The sequence below is a fragment of the Mustela lutreola genome, chromosome 4 (assembly GCF_030435805.1).
Source record: "Mustela lutreola isolate mMusLut2 chromosome 4, mMusLut2.pri, whole genome shotgun sequence".
NCBI classification, from domain to species: domain Eukaryota; kingdom Metazoa; phylum Chordata; class Mammalia; order Carnivora; family Mustelidae; genus Mustela; species Mustela lutreola.
Window position 1 is genome coordinate 6,366,547 of NC_081293.1, and position 10,965 is coordinate 6,377,511.

Genomic DNA, 10,965 nt, shown 5'->3' on the forward strand with positions numbered 1-10,965 from the left:
AGTGGGATAGATACATACAGATAGAGACAGAGATAGAGGCAGAGATAGAGATACATCTCCACATACCTGCGATGGAATATTATTCAGCTTTAGAAGAAGGAAATCCTGTCATATGCTCTTACATGAATGCACCGCAGGGACATTAGATTAAGTGATATAACCCAGGCACTTTATATGATTCCACTCATATAAAGTCCCTGGAGTCATCAAAAATCACAGGGCCAGAAGGTGGAACGGTGGTTGTCAAGGGCTGGGAGAGGGGACCGAGGAGCTGTTTAATGGGTATGAAGTGTCAGTTTTGCAAAATGAAAATTGTGGAGATTGGTTATGCAACAATGTGAGTACACTTAACGGTACACTTAAAAATGGTTAGGATAGCAAATTTTATGTGTATTTTACCATGATTAAAAAGAATTATGCGTGGTCGCCTCCTCATAACATTTGTCTCCGGCTGTCCAGAGGTCCTCTGCTGGGCTGTATGTCACCCCAGGGGTGCTAAGTCCTTGACTGTGTCTTCCTGACCACGTCCACCATGGCCCCCGGGCAGGGTCTGGCCAACAGATGCCTCCGCACAGTTTTACTGAATGACGGACAGAGGTAGAGAGAGGAAAGAAGGAATGAATAGAAAATCCACAAAAGATAAATTACAAATGGACAGTAACCAAATGAGAAAATTTTCAGCTTCACTAGTAATCAAAGAAAAGCCCATTAAAGCAACAATGAGTTTCCATTTCTCACTATGAAATGAGCAAAGATATTTATTATTATAATTTAAATACCTAATGCTAGCAAGGATTTGTCAAGATGGACATTTTCAGACAGAACTGGCACATTTCTGGAAGGAAATGGAGTAGTACCTATGAACAGCCCTATAAAAACTCCTTCTTTTGATCCAATAATCCCCCATCTGAGTAAGAATATATGCTAAGGAACCAACAAGAGCCCTAGGCAATGTGTTAGGGGCAAAGATACTTTTCACAGAGTTATTAATAATAGCTCAAAGACCAAATCTAAATATCTGGCCAATGGAGAAGGCTCGGTACAAGATGGAAAATCATATAGCTACTAAAAAATCACATTTTAGAGAAATATTTAACTATGTAAATATTTAACTATGATATACGCACATAGGTTACGTATATAGTAAGACAGGTTTTGTGAAAAACCAACGAACCTCTGGTACAGAGAAGAAATACATCAAAATGTAATCTGTGGTTTCTGGATGAAGTCATTAGCCTGTGGCTTTGTCTTCTAGATAACCTAGAACAAGCATTCGGTATTTTTGTGAGTCGAAACAAAATGTGCCTTGAAAGAAGTAAAAATGTTGCCACTATCTGAGCATGTCACAAGGCTTGGGGAAGGCAAAAATAACAAGACATGGTCTCTGTTTTTAAGGAGCAGTCGCTGGGTGGCTCAGACGACCGCCATGATGCTTGGGGAGTGCTGGCGTAGGGGGTGACAAGGTGAGACCATCTCTGGAGAGGGGGCTTGCACGGCCAGGAAGGATCCGAGCCCTTGTCTCTGCCTCCCCTGGGCTTGTTGGTAGTGCTTCCTGTTTACTTGGGCCTTTCCTGGCATCACTCGACTCGGACACTCTGCTCCTGTGATCAGCTGACGGTGCCTCATGGTTTGTTCTCTCCGTGATCTATGTAGGCTCAACTCAGCCAACATGGGACAGTCTCCAAGGTTTATCTCCTTAATACCTTCACTGCAGCAGGCTTTCAGGTCTGAGCTTATGTAAATCATCACTTGGCTTGCATCTGCTCTGGCAGGGATGTCTTTCTTGCCTGGGAAGTGCAGGACCCACAAGGCCCAAAGGGCCATTTCTGCAGAAGCCAGGAGTCCTAGACTGCAGAGTTGGGAGGCAGGTTCCTCGACTGGGAAGTGAGGAAATGGGAACCATGGAGGGACAGTGATTTGTCCAAGACAGGGCACCAGCCTAGGGCAGAGCTGAGAGTGTGTCCTAGCTTTCCAGATACCCAGGTAGTGCACCTGTCCCCGGCAGCCTGCTGCTGGAGGGGACACAGGACCCTTGTTTCCTGCAGGAACACCGGACTCACCACAGTGGAGCAGTCTGAGGGGGGAGGCGGGGCACGGGGGCTGCTGTGCATGGCCACTTTCAGTGCTGATATAAGAATTATAAAAATTTTCTTTGTGTGCACATCAGGAGACCATCTGGCTAGCTTTTGAAATTTATAATTGAAAAAAACTACAACCTAAGTTCAATCTTCTTCTATTTTGGTTTTATACAGTCCCTCCCCAGCCCTCCCCACAATACGAAAGAACTGCATGTTCTGGGAAGTTTTAGCCAATGCAATAAACAAATCAAAGATGTGAATTATGACTGGTAGAAACAAGACAGACTAAATTATTTTTAGATAGTAGGTTTGCCTGCTTATAAAGCCCAAGGGATTACCAAGTGATCTACCACAAGGAAGAAGAGAATGGTGTGGTCAGATGAGCCCAGGCTGGCCCTCAAGGGCTGGGGAAAAAAAAAAAAAGGCTGAATAGGATCCAACTGTATAGCTATACATTTATGTACATATATATGCGTGTATATATGCATATAACCACTTGTGCATATAAGCTGAGCTAAATAAATAGACAGAAGTAAGGACTCACGGACACAGGATTCCTCAGGTGCTCTAAACAAAGCCAGAGGGTAACACACGGGTGGGTGCAGGCACCTGGCATTTTGACAGGTGCTAGGAATAAAAGGATGGAAAAGTGACTCCTGCCTTCATGGGGCTTGCATGTTACAGCAGGACACAGACATCAGCCAAAGACTCACACACCTGTGAAACATTACTATTGTGAAAAGTGCTCAGAGGGAAGGAAGTGTATAGCAGGGGGATCGTACCTGGCGGGAGAAGTCAGTTGCCACCTGAGGGCTGAGTGTAATGAGCAAAGGAATTAAATAGTAAAATGTAAAAAACAAAATCTAAAAGAACAACAACAAAAATCCATACAGCAATCATTTTGGGATAGGACTTATTTATTTCTTTTAGTATAATGCTAAAGGAAAACATGGCTAGATCCTACCATGTCAACATTTAAAGCTTCTGCACACCAAAAAAAACTTCGTAAGCAAATGTAAAAGGTAAAATGTAAATTGCCAAAAAATGCGATGTACATGTAAGAGTCGATGTTATTCATACATAAAGAGCTTTATCAATCAATAAGAAAAGTGCACCTACACATAAATGGGCTCAGACATGTTAAAATAAGTACAAAGGCCCATAAACATATAAAAAATGTGCATCTTCCGTTGTCATCAAAGGCACATGAATTACGATGATAGCATGTTAGTATTTTGCTTATGATATTGGCAGGGATTTAAATGCTGAGATATTAAAATGTAAAGGAAGGCAGCAGGAAACAGGTAGGAATAGAAATTGGTACTATTTCTCCAGAGGGCAATTTGGCAATATTTATCAAATGCTTTAAAAATGTGCCTCCTTGGTAATTTCGTTCAGAGAATTTATCTTAAATCAACACGCGTGCGTGTAAAGATTGCGTGAAGGATGTTCCCCCCACCGTTATTTACAACAGAGTAAAACCCAAACAAGGAAACTTGAACAGAATAAAGGACGGCGGAGTATGAGATAGCCGTTCAAATTCACTGTCGAAGAATCTCATGACGGGTCAGATTGAAACGTACGGGGGGGCGGGGCTGGTTACCCAAAAGAAAAATGTGAACGGGAGACCAGAGACGTGATCCAGGTGTGTGTGCAAACTTGATTTACAGCCGGAGCCTGGGGTAGCATGACAGATCCATAAGGAATGGATGATTAATTCAGTGGACGGCGCTGGGATAATTGTTACCCACACCCAAAAATAACAGGAGAGCCTTACGGGACATCCCAGACAGACAAACATTCCAGGTGGACGAAGAATCTGTGAAAAGGAAAACTTTAAAACTTTTAGAAGAAAATACAGTGCGATATCCATATGCCCTCGGGCAGAGAATTTCTTAGGGGACAGACAATAAATGAAATTTTGGCAAATACTGCAATGTTAAAAAATGTTTTAAAGTCTATATGTGAGGGGGCGCCTGGGTGGCTCAGTGGGTTAAGCCTCTGCCTTGGGCTCAGGTCATGATCTCAGGGTCCTGGGATGGAGCCTTGCATGGGGGCTCTCTGCTCAGCGGGGAGCCTGCTACTCCCCCGCCCCCACCTGCCTTTCTGCCTACTTGTGATATCTCTCTTTCTCTGTCAAATAAAAAAAATTTTTTAAAAAATTCTTAAAAAGTCTATACATGAGAAGACAGAGCAAAAAAAAAAAAAAAAAAGCGAGGATGGGTACAGACCAGGAAAAGTGAATCGAATGCACATGAAAGATGACGAATTATTACTGCGGAACCTGGGGAGGACCGCTTCCCAGACTTCCCCCAGCATGAGACTCACCGGGACATGCTTACAAAATGCACGTTCTGCCCGAGCAGTCTGGGCGGGGCCAGAGACGCCGCATGTCTAACAAGGTCCCAGGTGAAATTTACCCTGCCGGTCCGCAGACCAAATTTGACTAGCAAGGGTCTAAAGGACTCCTACAGATAAGTGAAAAAAAGAAGAAACGAATCCAGAGAAGTTCGGCAAAGGGTCCCAGCAGGTCATCCTCAGAAGAGAGAAATGGAATGAACGCGTGTGACCGAGGCTGGGCAGCGCCGTAAACACCAACAGGAGAGGCTTCTCTCTTGCTCATATAGACTCTGCTGGGGAGAGGAAGAGGCAAAGTTCTGGTCCTCACAGCCCCGCAGGGTTCCAGGCTGCTGGAGGCTCTGCCATCTTCACCATGGGTCTTCCAAAGTTGCCTGAGGAATGGGGCAACTGGTGGGGGGGGATGGGTGGAGGCGGAGGAGGTTTTTATGGACGAGACGTGGAGATGTGAGACTCTCCAGCTCCCGTTCTCTCCATTGGAAGCCCACCCCAGGCTGCAGCCAACTGCACAGGAGGCTGGGAAATGTAGTCTAATTGCACCCAGGAAAACGAGGAACCGTGTTTGGTGACCAGCTGGCAGTTTGCCACACACGTAAAGAGACGCTCGGCTCCCCCGTGGCTGGAAAAATGCAATTAAAACCAGCACCGTTTTGCACCATCACACTAGCAAGAATACGCACCAGGACCGTTAGCTGGTGGCACCAGGTGGTGCCATTCACAGAGATGACTCCCTCCGCCGCGTCTTGCTTAGTTCTTTTCCCTCTAACATACTATATTACCTTTAGCAGACCACAGACTGACTGACTTATAATGTTTATTGTCTTTCGTCCATCTTTGGACTCTCAGCTCCAGCCGGGCAAGGATATGGGTCTCCTGCGCTAACGGCTCCACTCATAGCCTCCGCAGCGGAGCCCGGCGGCATACAGTAGGCGCTCGCCAAGGATGTGCGGAATGGAGAGGCTGAGATGGAGGTGCTCCAGGGGCATTCTGGCCTTCTAGCCACCGTAGCCCAGAACCCTGGCACCAGGGGCCTCCATGTGACCCCACCTCGGCCACTTGGTCCTTGTCCAGCCTGGGGTTCTCCCAGCCGACGCCTAGGTCTCCTGCTGTGTCCAGCCCTGATCCCCCCTCCGCAGCGTCTGTGGGCGTAACCAACAGTTATTGTCGCAAGTCTCTAAGGGTTTGGGTTCAGTTTTTAGTTTTTTTAAAAGATTTTTATTTACTTATTTGGAGGGGGAGAGGGACAGGGTGAGGGAGAGAATCTCAAGCAGACCCCATGCTCCGCGTGCACCCTGACGCAGGGCTCGACCATACAACCGGGTGACCTGGACGGAAGCAGAGAGCCCCACGTTCAATGGACTGTGCCACCCAGGCACCCCTTGTTTCAGTTTTGAAAGGCAGCTTATTAAAGTATAACATAGACTAAGTAAGATCTACCCTTTTCAGGTGTAGTTTGCTGACTTTGACAAATGTACAATCACGAAGCTACCATCACAGCCAACATACAGAACACTCCCGTCACCCAACAAAGCTCCCTCCCAAGCCACCAAACTTCAGGGTGATTTGTGGCATAGAAACACTCATCAGAACCACTTTCTCCTTTCTCTCTCGTGTACGCATTCAGCTCTATTTTCTCTGCACTGGGGATCTTCTTTCTTGGGAGCAGCTGCTAAACATCTGTTTTCTCATTAGACTAGAAGCTCTTCGAGGGCCAGAAGATAGTTACAGTACTGCATCCGAAGGCGACAGTCACAGAGCTGGTCCTGAGAATTCACTCCATCACATCTCAACGTCTATCAAATATTTATTGAGCACCTATGTGCCAGGCGTGGGCATGTTCTAGGCACTGCCCTGGGTGCTGAAAATGTGAAAGTGAACATAGGCGACAGGGTCCTCATGCTCACGGAGGTCACCGTCTAGTGGGGGAGGGCACATGTGAATACAGCATCACACAAAATTACCATGGTACCTGCCTTCAGACAATCCACCTCCCCCGTCTCTAGCCCCTGGGTCCCATCGGGAATGCAGCAGTCCTATAATGGTCTCTGGCACGTGAATTGTCGTGTTTTCTTGGAACTATTGCTCAGGTGGGAGAAAACATTCTCCTACCATGGTTATTTGCTATCAAGGTTAGACATGTTCTGAGAATGACCTGGGTTATGACAATCGTGGACCCTTCCGAAATAAACGTGTGGAAACAGACAAAACCACCAGGTGGTCTGTGTCCTCTAATAATCCATGACTTTAAGGTGACAAAACAGACCTTTCAGGTAAACTGACCAGCCTCACAAACACTGTCCAGAGAATTCAACCCAGGGACACTTGCTTGAACACTGGAAATTTCAAACGCCCTCATCGTACTTCCCCATCAGTGACTTTATGATTGGGAAAAAAGCATACTGCCTTATAAATATTTCCCATTATGGAACTTTTTGGTAAGCTTCTAAAGCAATTTTAGATCTCAGCTAGGTTTGCTCTCCCTGCTGCCCAAGACAATATCTTCCAGGGCTGTGGCGCGGAAGCGGTGGAGAGAAAAGAGAAATTAAGACAATTTCCCAGCATTCTGTTAGCATTTGCATGTGAATGCAGGCTGCCCTGCTGTTTGATAAATCTGATGTGTAAGAAAACCCTGAGAATCAAAGTTCACATCCAGTCGGGCGCTTTATATGTACGTTGCGAAGGCTGCTCCAAAAATGTGATAATATCCTTCCAAGTATATGACTAATGAGAATACGTATAGCACATCGGAGACGGCGCAAATGTGTAATTATTGTGAGGATTTCACAGACACATAAATATAATGATCTTCAGCTAAGTAAATTGCTAGCTACCAATGAAATAAATAGGGTCCCTTCAGAATTTGAAATAATTTGGAATGGTAGGTGGTGGGAAATGATTCACCTTAGCGGTTATCTCTGGAACAGTAATATAGAAATATATCTGCCAACTTCGGTGCATTTACAATGTTCTTCATACCCCGTGGAGTCTGCCAGAAGAGCTCTGGGCCCCGCCGCCTTCCACCCTCTTATTCCGAGAAGCCGGGGCGCAGCAGGGCTCAGCGCCGGGCAGGAGCAGCGGATGTTGTTTACCTCGGTAGGCCGCCCAGCCATAATATTTCCCCAAGAAACACTGATGCGTTTAAAGGTCAGGTTGATACTGATTTGACGGAATAACATAAATTCCTCTTTCCAGGAGTAAAATGGTGTACATGACTTGGTTTAAAGGTTAAACTGTTTTTTGTGCACTGGATAGGTCAGAGATAGAAGACTTTAATACACAAAGTATAATTACCTGTTTGGACAGACGGGGAGATGTGGTCCAGGATTTAGATTTTCAGAGAGATGTTGGAAAACTCTGGGATCTACTGACATCTCATCATTGAATACATTTCATTACGGGGGGTTGGGGGGGAATCCTACAAGGGTGGCCAGTTAGAAGGACTGTCTCTTACTCCTAGTAGGGAGGGCGGCTGGGATTGTGAAAATGGAGTCTTAGGGCACTGAGTCTAAGAAGCATCTCTGATCCACACTTCCCTCAGGGCCCATAAACTCCCAAGTACAGAAATTTTACAGTAGGTGCTAAATAAAAGGTTGGTAGATGAATGGTTTGAATTATTATTATTATTATTTTTTTTTTTTTAAGGCACAAAGTTGGTTTTGATAGATAAGACGAAATATGGAGAGGTGTTTTTTCCGGGGGGTGGGACTGGGGAGTAGGATGTAAGAATAAACCCTTCTTCGACCCAGAGCGTTTCTTTCATTTATTCCTTCATTCGCCTGTTTGTTTCTCATTCAACAAAAAAATCCATTTAAGCACTCACCTGTCGTCCCTGCTTCTACTGGCTACTGAGATGAGCTGGAAGGACCTGGTCCCACCCCAGAACGCACAGCCTGTCTGGGAGAAAATACAGGGTGAGCAGCGGAGGAGAAGGAACACTGCCCGGCCTGCGCGAGGGTCTCACCCGGGTTCCCGCCAGGGGAGCCTTGTCTGCTGCCCCACTTACCAACTGCGCTCCCCGACCCTGGTCCCCAGGCGCTTTCTATGCGCCACCAGGCACCGGCCGGTCTCGGCGCTCCCCACCCGGCCCCCAGTTCTCGCCACGCTGCGCGCTCTGCGCCCCCCTGCGCCCCAGCAGCGCCCCCTTTCCCGTCCACTCTTCCCCCAGGGTCCTGCTCTCGGGTGGTCTCCCAGGCTGGGCGGAGGGAGGGAGGGGACTGTGGTTTTCAACACTAGGATGTGGCGGCGAGCCCTGGGTACTCTGTCCTTTCAAGGGGAAGGAGGAGACAGAGGCCGCCGGCGGCCCAGAGGCCCCACCGCCCCCGCCGTGGGCCGAGATCCGAGCAGGTGGCCCTGCGCCCCCGCCTCGGAAAGCCCCTTCGCAGCCGCTGGGCTCGGGCTGCGGCTCAGCGGCGGGTCCCCAGTTGGGCTGCGAACCCGGTGCCCACACCGTAGGGGCAAGGAAGACCGCCCAGGCCTCTCCGTGCAATCTGCGCCTCTAGTATGTGTTTGGGGGCCGCGCTCAAGGAGAAAAACTGTGCGCAGCAGAGGAGCGCGCGAGGGTGGTGCGGGGCTGGGGGGGGGGGCGGGAGCGGGGGGCGGGGGTGGGGAGCGCAGGACGGGCGGCTCTGCACAGCCGGGAGCCAAGCAGGGGAGCGGAGGGGGGAGTGGAATGGGAGGCAGAGAGATGGGGTGGGGCGGAGGTTCAGAGGGTGGGGGTGGCGGGGTGGCTTGGGGCGGGGTGGGGGGGGACAGGCGGGAGGGTGGGCCGGAGATGGGGACACGTGGGGGTGGGGAGCCCGAGGGCTTTCCTGTGGGCCACCTCGCCCCCACCAGGCTTCTGGCGTGGGGGAAGGGGGCGTCGCATCCTTGGACGTTGGAGAAATCCAGTGGAAACCGTCTCTCCAGTAGTTTCTAAGGGGGAGCGGTGGGGAGGGTGGGACTTGAAGTCTTCTTAGCGGGAGGAGTGCGGCTCCTAGAACAGAAGCACGCTAGGCCCTACCCATCGGCGGTCCTTGGAGTGGAGGTTGTCCCAAGTCCCTTTCTGGCCGGGTTTGGCCGCATTTGAGATCCGCTCGCAGCTTTCCCGCCCGGCAGGGGTCGGGCGGTGGGGCCCGCCTGGCCCGGGCAACTTGGCGCCCCGCTTCCTTGCGCCACCCCCCCCCCCCCCCCCCCCAGCGCAGGGCCTCCGCCGCACAGCGCGCCAGCCTCTATCTTTAATTCCTCGGAAAGGACACGCAGGTGAATTTTAAAAGAAGGAATGAAATTCGATGTAGCCTGGAAATATAAAGCCGAATTTAAAAACCGGGGTGGAGAGAGTCGGGACGAACGCAGGCTTGTGCCCCCGTCTCTCCGGGGGGGGGTGCCCCCTCCGTGGGCGCTGGGTCTCTCGTCCTCTTCTCGGTCCCCCGCGGAGCGCCCGCGGGCAGAGCCGGCGCTCAGAGCAGGTTTGAGGAGTGAACGAATGATTCAAACGCGAGTCAGAGCCCTGAGAGCCTCGCTGGGGAGCACGCAGCGAGGCGCAGGAATCCGGGGGGAGGGTCTTCCAGATGCGGGGGGGGGGGCTTCCCGGGGGGCTGACTCAAGCTGAGTCCCCAAGGAAGGGCCGATGGAGGGAACCGGGTGAGGAGGGGCAGGAAGTTGTAGCATTGAGGGCAGGAGTGCAGGGTAGCCGTGTGGCCCGGAGCTGGGTGGAGGGGTGAGGGAAGAGCACTGGGTTCCAGGTTGAGCTACAGGCAGTGGGAGCACTAGATGCAGTGGGGACCATCTTTTTCCAGCACCTTCTAAACCCAGCAGGCAAGCTGGCGAGCACCACCGTGCATAGGTAATAAGTCAGCCGGACACAAGTGCCATGATTTACGTGGCAAGGCTAATGTCTGGCTAATATCCCTCAGCAGGGATGAGCAATTACAAATTCCTGGATTATCTTCCCTGCCTGTACCTCAAACAAACAAGCAGTCATCTGTTTCCTTAGCTCACCGTGCTGGGGGGATGTGGCTGAAAGGCTGGGAGGGAGCCTCCGGGTTGGAGACCTGGCTTGCCACTGCTGGGTGCGCTCTGTGGGGTGGGGCCGGTTCCTGGGAGGTCCCCATATGATAATTAGTGCTGTTTCTAAAACAATAGACTTGTCTCATAGGTTACTGTGAAGATTAAGCATGATTATTGGTTAAAAGTTTCTTACCAACACACACAAAAAGAGTTTCTTACTCATAGAAAGCACACAGTAAATGTTAGCTACTATTCTTAACTGAAAATTCAAACCCCAAATATTAGAATGTGGGACATTAACAGATAGAACACGTGCTTAGATTTCCCAAATATGTTTAATGTTCCCAATTCTTCTGTTTCAGCCAGACAGACAAATTGGGTGAACAGTTAGTCATGCCGACTCCTCTGGCCAAATGGAGAAGGTAAAACCGAATTGCTTTTAGACCTGGCATGTAGTATTCTCTAACGATCGCCCTTGCTGGCTGAGGTCATCAGCTAAGTTCTTACCTTGTGAGGGTCCAGGTCAGACCCAAACAGAAAGGGG

The 10,965-nt window shown here is 49.5% G+C and overlaps 1 long non-coding RNA gene across 2 annotated transcripts; it reads right to left on the minus strand.

The window, feature by feature from the left end:
- Nucleotides 1-398: 398 nt before the first annotated feature.
- Nucleotides 399-9,586, minus strand: LOC131830254 (uncharacterized). 2 transcript variants are annotated; one of them, XR_009353082.1, is made up of 3 exons: nucleotides 9,436-9,586; nucleotides 8,257-8,330; nucleotides 399-580 (listed from the first exon to the last, which is right to left on the minus strand). It is a non-coding gene; the product is annotated as an uncharacterized LOC131830254 (long non-coding RNA). The 2 variants fall into 2 exon arrangements; XR_009353081.1 differs by lacking the exon at nucleotides 9,436-9,586 and adding an exon at nucleotides 8,440-8,545.
- Between the last annotated feature and the right edge of the window lie 1,379 nt (nucleotides 9,587-10,965).